The sequence below is a fragment of the Micropterus dolomieu genome, linkage group LG19, assembly GCF_021292245.1.
Source record: "Micropterus dolomieu isolate WLL.071019.BEF.003 ecotype Adirondacks linkage group LG19, ASM2129224v1, whole genome shotgun sequence".
NCBI classification, from domain to species: Eukaryota; Metazoa; Chordata; class Actinopteri; order Centrarchiformes; family Centrarchidae; genus Micropterus; species Micropterus dolomieu.
Genome location: NC_060168.1, coordinates 6,994,037 through 7,004,724, shown reverse-complemented (window position 1 = coordinate 7,004,724; position 10,688 = coordinate 6,994,037). Strand labels below are relative to the sequence as shown.

The following is a 10,688-nucleotide window of genomic DNA, read 5'->3' as shown; positions in this document are numbered from 1 at the left end:
GAGAATCTTTGGAGGGAGCTCAAACTCCGTGTTTCTCAGCGACAGCCCAGAAACCTGACTGATCTAGAGAAGATCTGTGTGGAGGAGTGGGCCAAAATCCCTCCTGCAGTGTGTGCAAACCTGGTGGAAAACTACAGGAAACGTTTGACCTCTGTAATTGCAAACAAAGGCTACTGTACCAAATATTAACATTGATTTTCTCAGGTGTTCAAATACTTATTTGCAGCTGTATCATACAAATAAATAGTTAAAAAATCATACATTGTGATTTCTGGATTTTTTTTTTTTTTTAGATTATGTCTCTCACAGTGGACATGCACCTACGATGACAATTTCAGACCCCTCCATGATTTCTAAGTGGGAGAACTTGCAAAATAGCAGGGTGTTCAAATACTTATTTTCCTCACTGTAAGTCACGTTCTGTGTCATTCAAGTCACATGCAGCACTTTCTACAGAGAGTCAGTCTGTCTGTAATGAAACAAAATAAAGATAATCTCAACCTTGGGTTACCTAGGTGCATCCTTATCAAGACAGTTGTGGCAGTCATTCAACAAAGCAGGCAGAGAGGTGAGACAGAGTCTGACCTACTGTGGAGTCACAGGCTTACTTTAGCTCAGCATCTCAGTACCCCTAAAATTAATTTACTAAACTACAGTTCCTCTCCATTCTAGTTATATGATACACACACGCCTCCTGAAAAACACATCTGTAGAGCCTCTTTTCTTATTATAAATAAGCACTGGCTTGCTAGAGGCAACATTAGGACTTGGGATAAGAAGTTCTTAAAGTGTTATTCACAACTCTGACCAAACCACAACTTAGCCGATCATAGCTACTTTGCTGACTGGCACCATGCCTTTCAGGTGAATTTAATCTCCCTTTCCATTTCTGCAAACTTCTGTTCAAACATCAAACGCTGCCACTTTTTAATCCAGCATCAAAGTAATTTAGCGGATCTTCACATGACTGAACTTCCTGATCCTGATTTAGTTCATGAGTTTAGTTTGTGTGGCTGCTTAGTTCATGAAACTTTTTAGTTGAAAAGGGCCATGAGCTAGCAGTCCCTCAAACATCTCCATTAGTATTCAGGAAACCAGGCAGCCAGGTACGCAGTTGGTCACTCAGTGAGCCTGTCAGTTGGTATTCAGCCTCTTCCTGATGCTGATGGGATTGAGCATCCAGAGTTCAGTGTTATCTTTGGCATCAGCAGCCTCTCCTGTGGGTCCAGTCCTGTGCTGTTACCACCCCTCCCCTCTCTACCTTTAAACGGACTTTATCTCATCTCTCTGTGTTGACATCAGCAGTCTGTCCTGTCCTCCCTGCGTCTCTCTGACTCCATTTAAAAACCCTCTTCAGCGCTAAAACCCATTATTGCACTATCAACTCATACTCGCATGCAGATACAGCTTTAGACGCAAGAACACACAGACAAACGACCATGCATAGATGCAATGGTACCACATATAAAAGAGACAAGACTAAGTTATTATCACACATGGAAGTTTTGATATACTTGAAATGAATACGTGGGGTCTACAGAATATGGTGACAGTCTTTCCCCTTCCTCTCCTTCCTCTTCTCCATCTTTTTCACCTTCTGTCTCTCTTTGTCCTTGTCATCACACAGGCGGTAAGTCATGTGCAAGGGAGTGTGTGTGTGTGTGTGTGTGTGTGTGTGTGTGTGTGTGTGTGTGTGTGTGTGTGTGTCCAGATAGGAGGTTATTCCGAGATGCCAGAGTCGCAAGAGATAGTGATCTCAGTCAATCTAATGGACCTGAAGGGTCCCACATACTGAAACACACACATATGCAAGCACACACATTTTCTCCAAACCACTTTAATCCGTTTAGGGAGCATGATCTATATTTGAGGGACAGAGGAGTACAATAGAATAGGATTTAGGAAACACCCTTATCTCATAGTGTGTGCGTGGGTGTGTCCTTGTGTCTTTACAGTAACCCTGTCTCTGTTCTGACTTGTCTGCCCTGCATGGTTGATTTCATCAAAGCTGATAGCCCTCATAGATCAACAGATCTTACTCTTGTCCTTCTGCTGCATGAGTTGTTTTCACAGTGATGCTTCCATCACAGCAGTTTTGGTATTTATTTCTTTACTAAAAGATGCACAATACCTCTTCTTTGTAGAAAGGCCAGAAGTCTCTCTTTTTTGCTTTTCTTCTTTAAGAAAGAAGCTTAAAGTAAATTCCTGCAACTTCTACTGCTTCTCTCTGTTGCTGACCGATACCACACAATAGTGTTTTAACCTTTATCCCCTCCATGAAAGCTATGTTTGCTGTTCTAGACACCCATGAGATGGTTCATCTACCCTGGAAAATCCTGTGTTGAACAGTAAGTGATTTATTTTACCTTTACAGGAGCAACAACAGTGGCTTGGAATAAACATAATACAGCAGAAAACATATATAAGTATATTTTAAGAATACAGTGAATGATTGCCTTCATTATTACAGCATGTCAGATCTCTCCCAGATGCCCCAAAGCATTGACCATGCAGGCAGCTACCACCACAGTCAAAAAGAACAGCAATGCATGTTATTGCAATACTTCATACAAATAAAGATAGGAACGATTTATTAGAAAGGTAAGATAAAGATAACAGGGACAGGATTTATCATTGACCCAAATGCAGATAGAAGACACAACCTAGATGTGTTAAAAGGTGTTTCAATGACAATTAAATAGGAGATAAGAGAAGATCAGTAGCTCAGCTGGCAGTAGAGGCAGGTGGACTACAGGGGTTTGGAGGTGCTGGCTGACAAAGGGGAGGACTAAGGGAAACAAATGAGTCTTGGCTGGGGTCTGAAGAAAACTGGTTGGGCCTCAGGTGAAGACTGTAGAGCAGTGATCGGCAATAGGCGGGCCACGGCCAGATTGCTTTGATAGCAGAAAAATAAAAACTAAATAAATTGATAAGGGCTGGTGCTGAAATAGATCTCAGTCATGACACCTACATATACTCACATAATCACTTCCTCTTAAGTGATTGTGCCTCTAAAATAAAAGCGCAAGAATGTTTTTGCAGTAAGGACATTCAAAAGAGTCTCTAGCCTGCTTGACAAACCTCTGAAAAAGCTGTTAGTGTGATGGGATTCCCCTGAATTTACTCAGGGAAATGAAAATAAGTGTCCACAGGTTTATGAATACGGATCAAATGCCGGAACACACACACACACACACACACACACACACACACACAAACACTTTATTGGGAATATGTGCAAAAGTGTCTTTTTATTCAATCTGTTTAACAAGGGAGTTGGGATCTATCTGACAATCTACCTAACAGGAGTCCCACACAGTGTACCCACTGAGCTAAACGTGCACATGATTTGAGAAAAGTCGACTTTCTTCTGGCCCGCCATATAACGGCTTGTAAAAAATTTGGCCCAGTGTCAGACTTATTTGCCGACCCCTGCTGTAGAGGGTGGAAATGAAGACTGAATATAGGGACAGATCTGGATACAAAGACTGTTAATGGTTAGAAGCCGGTTATAGGTAAGTTAGCAGGAATTTAGCAGGTATTTCATTACAAGGGATAACGTGGGCTCCTGGTGCTAAGGTAATCCTGGGACACTCAAGGTATCCCATCTGGACGCCGCTGTCTGAAGTTGGAATTAAGGATAAGTTCCAGTATATCCTGTGAAGGATCCGATTCCTCTCTAGTGGACCCTAATGCTTCCAGTCAATCATATACTGGAGACCTCTGACATGGCAGCAGAAAACCAAGAAGCACTGAACTGCATGAGTTATTCTATGAAGTAGGGAGATGGAGGGGGGTTTGCATACGAGACAGATGATTAACCACAGCAGGTTTGATCTTAGCAATGACAAAGGTGGGATAAGTATACATTCACGGTGTGAGGTCAGTTGAGATGAATTGTAGAGGGGCTGAGAGCCCTGTTGATGGGAAATTAAGATATTAAATGAGTCAACTCAAAGAGACAAGTCTAGGCCAGAAAACCAAACTTACTGTTCTGTGCTGCAGTGCTGTGTAACAGTATGATGATTGTTAGTTTGGTATTGATACCGAAAAGTAGTGCAAGTGCAGAAACTGTCAATATTACAAATAGCTCAGTCTAGATCTGCTCTATATGAAAAGTGCAATGAAATAACTTCTGTTATGAATTGGCACTATATAAATAAAATTGAATTGCGTAGATCAAGGCAATGAAAAATGGTGGAAACCAGATGATAGGCTAGCTAAGGTAGTGAGAAGTCTGCAAAAGGCTTTCAGAACTGAGGACCACGATCAGTGTCAACAATTTTGGAGGAAGGCTACATTTAAAATATTGCACCATGAACCACACATTTTCTAACTAACTGGCATGGGATGTGTTCAGCCCACGACCGGAGGCTCTACAGCGGGTGATTAAAACTGCTCAGAAGATCATTGAGCATCTTCTGAGCATCAGTGATATTGGTGAGGTGAGGTGCCTGTGCAGAGCCCAAAGGATACTAAAGGACAGTACCCACACAGCCACAGCCTGTTCACCCTGCTGCCTTCTGGGAAGAGATGTAGAAATTGCAGCTGCCACACCAGACTACAGAGCAGATTTTTCCCCCAAGCTATCAGATTCTTAAGCTCAAATCCACATTGAATATAGTGTATTTCTGCTTTTTATATTACTGTTTATTGTCTGCTACGTAACAGAAGGGAGTTACAAACTCAGTTTCACTCTACAACCTGTTGCAATGTGACATATAAGTCAACTTTGCACCTTGTACATTTTCCCTGCCAGTGGGGAGCTTGTGCACAGGACTGAATTGAGCGGTATTGGAGAACTGATCCACAACTATCAGGATAGTTGAATAGCCATTTCATCAAGAAAGCCTAGTGACAGAATCAAGAGGGGCTAATCATCTGTCTCCCTATAGGGAGACATGACACTAGACTAGAAGGGGCTTGATAAGGTGATTTGGAGGTACATTGAAAGAAGAACAATGTAATTGTCACTGCACTTTCTCCCTGAAGGTCTTGGCTGCCTCAAGGGTCCAAGAGAAGGAAACTGAGCTGGAGACGAGTGCACCGAGTGGGGCTGCCACAGCGCTGTAACTGCTGATTAAGTGGCAATAGAAACCCATAGCACAATGAAGCTGCTTACTGCATGAAAATCAGGGTGTGGCAAAGACTAAAAGAGACAGTGGGACTGTGTGCGCCAAGAGTTTGCAAGAGACTGTTCTCCAGTAGCAACAGCAGAACTTGTCACTGAGAACTTGAGACTTTCTGGACACTAAACATTAAATACATCAGAGCAACCGGAAACAGCTGTGAGTAAAACATTCAAAGATCCAGGAACTATGTGGCGCAGATGGCCCAGCCATGAGAATAAAAGAAAATGGTGCCATGATTCACTGAAACAAAACAAAAGTGTTTTTGGACATATTCAGATTATTATTAGATATTCAAACTCTGATTATGCGACTCACCAAAGAGACTGAATGACTTGTTAAGATATATAGTTTTTATACGTGTAGCGTATTCTCACAATGAACATTGTTCTGTGCCTTTGTTCACTGATGCATGGAGCAATCAGTGTGCAGTCATTGAGATGATGCTGCCATTAGGTCTGAGTCAAAGTGCTCTTTGAGTTTGAAGTTAATTTCTTTCTTTTGATAGTCACAGCTTAGTCTTCTGCACCAGAGCTTTTTAAAGACTCCACCAGGAGCCGTAGGTAGGTCACAGGAAGGCTAAACTGGGTCATGGAATAAATGAAACTGTATGTCACCACAATCTTTGCAAGGTAACAGGTTCAATAAAAAACTGGCAGATGGATGGTGAGAAGTGTAAAATGTTACTCAACTAAACTTGACACGCATGGGTACTATACTAATGTTTGTTATGGACTCAAGTTTACAAAAGTTGCTCTTTACTGCATCTTCAGCAAGTTTACAGATAGTTTTAGATTGATTGTTTTATTAGCCACACATTTATGACCAATCACCACACAAACCACATCCACACTTAATCACAAAACCATTTTCATTTCATTAACTCTCTTTACACGAGTTCTCAGCAACATGCGATCTGTTGGCTCTTGATTATTTTTAAGTGTCAAAATAAAATCAACCACACGTGGACATGCTTGCATATTTGCAGTCATATTTAGATTTATTTCTGCTCATGTCTGCATTAGCTCTCCTAACCCTCTCATGTAGGAAAGTTGATGATTCGGAGATAGTTCCCCCCCTGCACCACTTAAAGCTAAAAGCACACACTAGAAAAAATGAATATGCTTTGGAACAGTTTTAACCTGCAGCATTATCCACTATTGCTAAGTCTTGCTTGTGATATTATCTTGTAATCTGGTCTCTAAACTGGATAAAATCATCACATTGGACATCCACTATATTTAAACTTGACATTCAAAAGTACCATTGGATGGGGGAAAACTGCCAAACCTGTGAAACTTCTATGTTCTGCATTGTAGCCTTATGTATTCCTGAAGGTCATACTCCAAGCTCATTGGAAAGAAGGTGGTGGAATTTGGACCAAGCCTACAGCTGGGCTGAATTATTGCCTTAATCAACTCATGAAGCTTATTTTTGGCAGGTTGCTTCTTAAAAGATCAAATTAGTCAGTACCTCTGGATACACAAACAAATAAAGTAAGGAGCGGAATCTTGTGATGGTGTCTAAAAGTCCTCCAGACACCATGAAGTATCCATGCTTGTGCAACAGACTAATACAAAAACATATGCAGAGTAGAGATGAATTAAAACATCCTGAAAATAATAATAATTTTTGGCCATTTTTGGTTTGTTACTTTTTACAGTGTGTGAACCTTGTTCAAGTACAGAAATCCACTTACCCATCAACTGGAGTTTTAATACGTAGTCAGCATCTTCAGGTACACCTCTTTCTCTTTTACACACACACACACACACACACACACACACTTTCTCATTCCCTGTCTTTCCCCACATCTCTCTACCCACCTCAGCTCACTTTGAGCCCTTCCAACTCTCTCACCCTCCCTCTCTACCGAGCCATGGTTTTTCTTTTCATTGCTAGCTCAGCTGTCCAGCAGGGTGACTTGCTGTTTTAGCTACCGGCTCACTTTGCTTCGTCATCCATTTTCTAGTTTTCTTACCTTTCATATTTATTAAGCCTCCTGACTGACCTCAAGCGTGCCTTCAGAATGAGGGCCAACCAGCGGGGTGAGAGATCACTATGTGTGTCGCCCTTATAGCAAACTGCAGTACGACAGAAAGAAAAAGAAAATCGAGAGAAGCATTTGAATGGAGTTTAGGGCATATTTCAAGATCGTTAAATAAAGCAATTCTAATCACATTTGTATATTAAGCATCTAAATTATTCTTCTGCTTGTTGAGCTGCTCGATGACTTAAACCCTGCGGATAACATCAGTGTGGTTTTATTCTAACAATACCTTTATTTCCACAGTCAAAGGCTGCTGTGGTAGCTCCTGGGATTTGTTGTTGAATTTTTTGTCAAGAGCAACAGAATTAGTTGAACACAAATGGCTTATATGCCAGTTGCTGTGAGGATTTTTATAATATATTAAAAAGGTGGTATTGTGCTTTTAGGCTTTTTCCCTCTCCTTTATTGAGTTATTTACCTTTTCTGTGCATGTAACAGGTTTGCAAAGTGAAAAAGCCTAAAGTCCAGCCCAAAGGGAGTTCCCATCTCCCACAGAAAACACTGCTCTGAACTGCCTGAAAACAGCTCGTTTGTAGTCCAGCCAGTTTCATCCCTGTGATGTCACGGGGATGAACACTAAATGCGCCTCATATAACGCTCGCCAAGCGGCTACTCCGACACGCCCTCAAAAACACCGGTGGAAAAACGCTGAGCTGCAGCACACACCTCCTCTCCCTTCCAAACACTAGCTACCCTCCAAGCAGTCAGTGGACATGAAGTTGTTACTGTGACGTAGAGACAGAGCTCAGTTAACACCTTATGGATGAAAGATACATTTGTTAAAAATTAATACTTCACCACTCTGAAACTCTTGCACCAGTCTATGATGCCAAGCTGGTCGGCAACATGTAGCCTACAGCTGAATCAAAGCCGTTTACCGGCTTCTCGTTGACCCGCCCTTCTCTGCTTCTGATTAGCTAGTAGTCCTTAACTAGGAACTGCACATGTGCAACTTCCAACAAAGATCATTTAGAGACAAGATGTATCACTCCATAGCTAAAATGAAGCCTTCAACACAGGGTGAAAAGAGGAACTGCAGCAATGTGCAGTATGACAAAAAATAAGGTGTTTTTGGAAAATTAAACCATGTAAACCTGTTCTGGTACAACCCCTAAATAAGATTTTGAACCTGAAAATGAGCATAATACCACCTCTTTACTCATAATAATATAAACTTGACAATAGTTATGGGCAGTGATGGAATGTAACTAAGTACATTTACTCAAGCACTATAAGCAAGTGAAATTTTTACATCTCTTTTGTACGGTTATAACTATCTTTATTAAGATACTCATGACCATTTTACATTTATCTACTGTACCCTTTATTGTATTTACGTCTTGATCTCATTAATATCAGAACTCATTACCAATGTCTGCTTTCCCAAGTAGGTTTTCCCCATGTAAACTCTAAAGGAGAAAGTTATTTTCAAGTCAGAAGCTATATCGCCCATCCTTTTTTGACCTTTACATTTAAGGAGTGAAAACTTGAGGCAAGTCCATATAGAGATATTTTACTTTGGCGCCCCATAAGGGATTAAAGTTGACCTGAATTAGAGTTTGATGGTAGCTACAGTTGGTGACATAAGCAAAGAGACACTGCCGTCACTTTAAAACCTTAAATGAGCTGAAGAAGTTAAAAGAATCTTCAAAGAAAAATGCATGACACGCCACCAAGTGTATAAGCCTACATGTGATAACCCTGCCATGCTTCAGTCCACTCCAACATACTACATTAATTTCAACAGCATTTCTCTCTAATCCTGCAATAACTTAGATGAAGTGTGTCCTAATGCATGCTGAAAATGTGAGCATGCCCTTGTATCTCACATGTATGTGTTTGCTTAAACTGAATTAAAATGATTTTCACAAAAATCATTCTCTCACACTCACTAGCCCTGTGGGCTGCAAGGACAAGGCGGTATTAATTTAACATGTACTTACGCAACACACACACAGCTTTTCTTATTCCTATATTCCTGGTTTTGCATTTATAATCAAGTGCCTGAGGAAGTACATGAGCAGATTAATGGCCCTTCTTTGGAAACAGTTAATAGTATGCAGAATTTATGCATTCTGACTTTATTTTAATAGAAATTGTGTACATGGCTCACTTTCGACAGAGGAGCCCCACTATCTACAGTTGATTTACGACAGCGAATTGGCTTGGTGTGTTGCTGTGGGTTTGTTTATCATGAACACGTGTTTAGACCAGAGGTTCCTGAGTGTTGGGCCAATTCATCACAAGTGTTCGGGTCAGCCCTATCAATTAAGCTTTAGTTTGAAGGGTAACAAATTTCTGGAACGACAGCAGTAACAAATGACTAATTGCGATTACAGATGTAGTCCTAATCCTAATACAATTCATCATTTCTTTTTGTTGTGTTCTGTTAATGTCTTCAGCACCCTGCCGTTTCTCTAAACTAGTCTCAGCCTTCACTTACAAATACACTTTTAATCTCTGCAAGTCACAAGGAGATTTGTGATTTAAACCTGCTCTGTTGTCTTAATTAGTGTTTCTCAACGGGGGCTGAGCTGCTTTTGGGGGGCGTTTGATAGTTGGAAATTCTAAGGCGAGTTTACACCAAAGATTCACAATAATACGAGTTTAAACTTTAAAATACTTGCAAAAACTGTGGTCTGCAACATTAAAACCTGGCAGTTTAGTCCACTTCGACTGGACGAGACAGTTTATTTTTTCTCTGTCAGCTACTTGTGGTGCAGCTCCGCTGCCTTCATGGCAACAGGAAGTCGGGGTATCAACAGTTAGTGAACAGTTGTGTACTTGTGACTCATAAATGTTTGTACACAAAGTGCTTTCCAACAGCTGTCTGTGGACATGTTGCTACAGTGTTTAGTGTGACTAAATACCGCACAATGCGTTTTTTAATCAACCGGTGTATCAATAGCTAACCTGGCTAGTTGTAAACAAACAGCTGGCTGAGCGAGGTTTTCCGACTTGTTAACTGGAACGCCGTCAACTCGGGTGTGACGTCATTCCCAGCTCTGACCTCCGAGGTAAATGGAAGCACAACTTCGCTGCTGACACCAGCGAGTGACGTGACCCACCTCACGTTGTGAGTCGCAGACAGTTTGTGCCAAAGCGGACATATACAGGAGTTTCAGTAGGCTGTATCGTTAAAAGCTGAAGCCCTGACTTGTGCTGTTGGGGACTGTAAGCAGCACTTTATCAGAGGTGCTGAAGTTAACGTGTTTTTGTTTGTGACATTTCTGCCTGATCACAGGTGTTGTCTGTAAGTTTCGTTTTCCACCGGCATGAGCACCTCCTCGTCTCACCCAGTTCTGTGTCTGTTATACGAGGGGATACTTCCAGCAAATCAATAACGTCATGCAGTATAGGGCATGTAGTAAAATATTATGAATTATCTTTAAATAGGCTAATGAAGTTAGTCTCCTAATATTACGACTTGTTTTTCTTTACATGTCAGAGAACACAGATATGTGGGAGAGATTCTGAATGTGCAGAGTTTTGAACATGAGCAGATAAGT

At 41.1% G+C, this 10,688-nt stretch overlaps 1 protein-coding gene across 2 annotated transcripts in view; it reads right to left on the bottom strand.

Moving 5' to 3' along the window:
* The window catches only part of si:zfos-2326c3.2 (traf2 and NCK-interacting protein kinase), a 594,814-nt gene that overhangs the window by 563,121 nt on the left and 21,005 nt on the right, over nt 1-10,688 (bottom strand). The gene's annotated exons all lie outside the window — the stretch shown is intronic.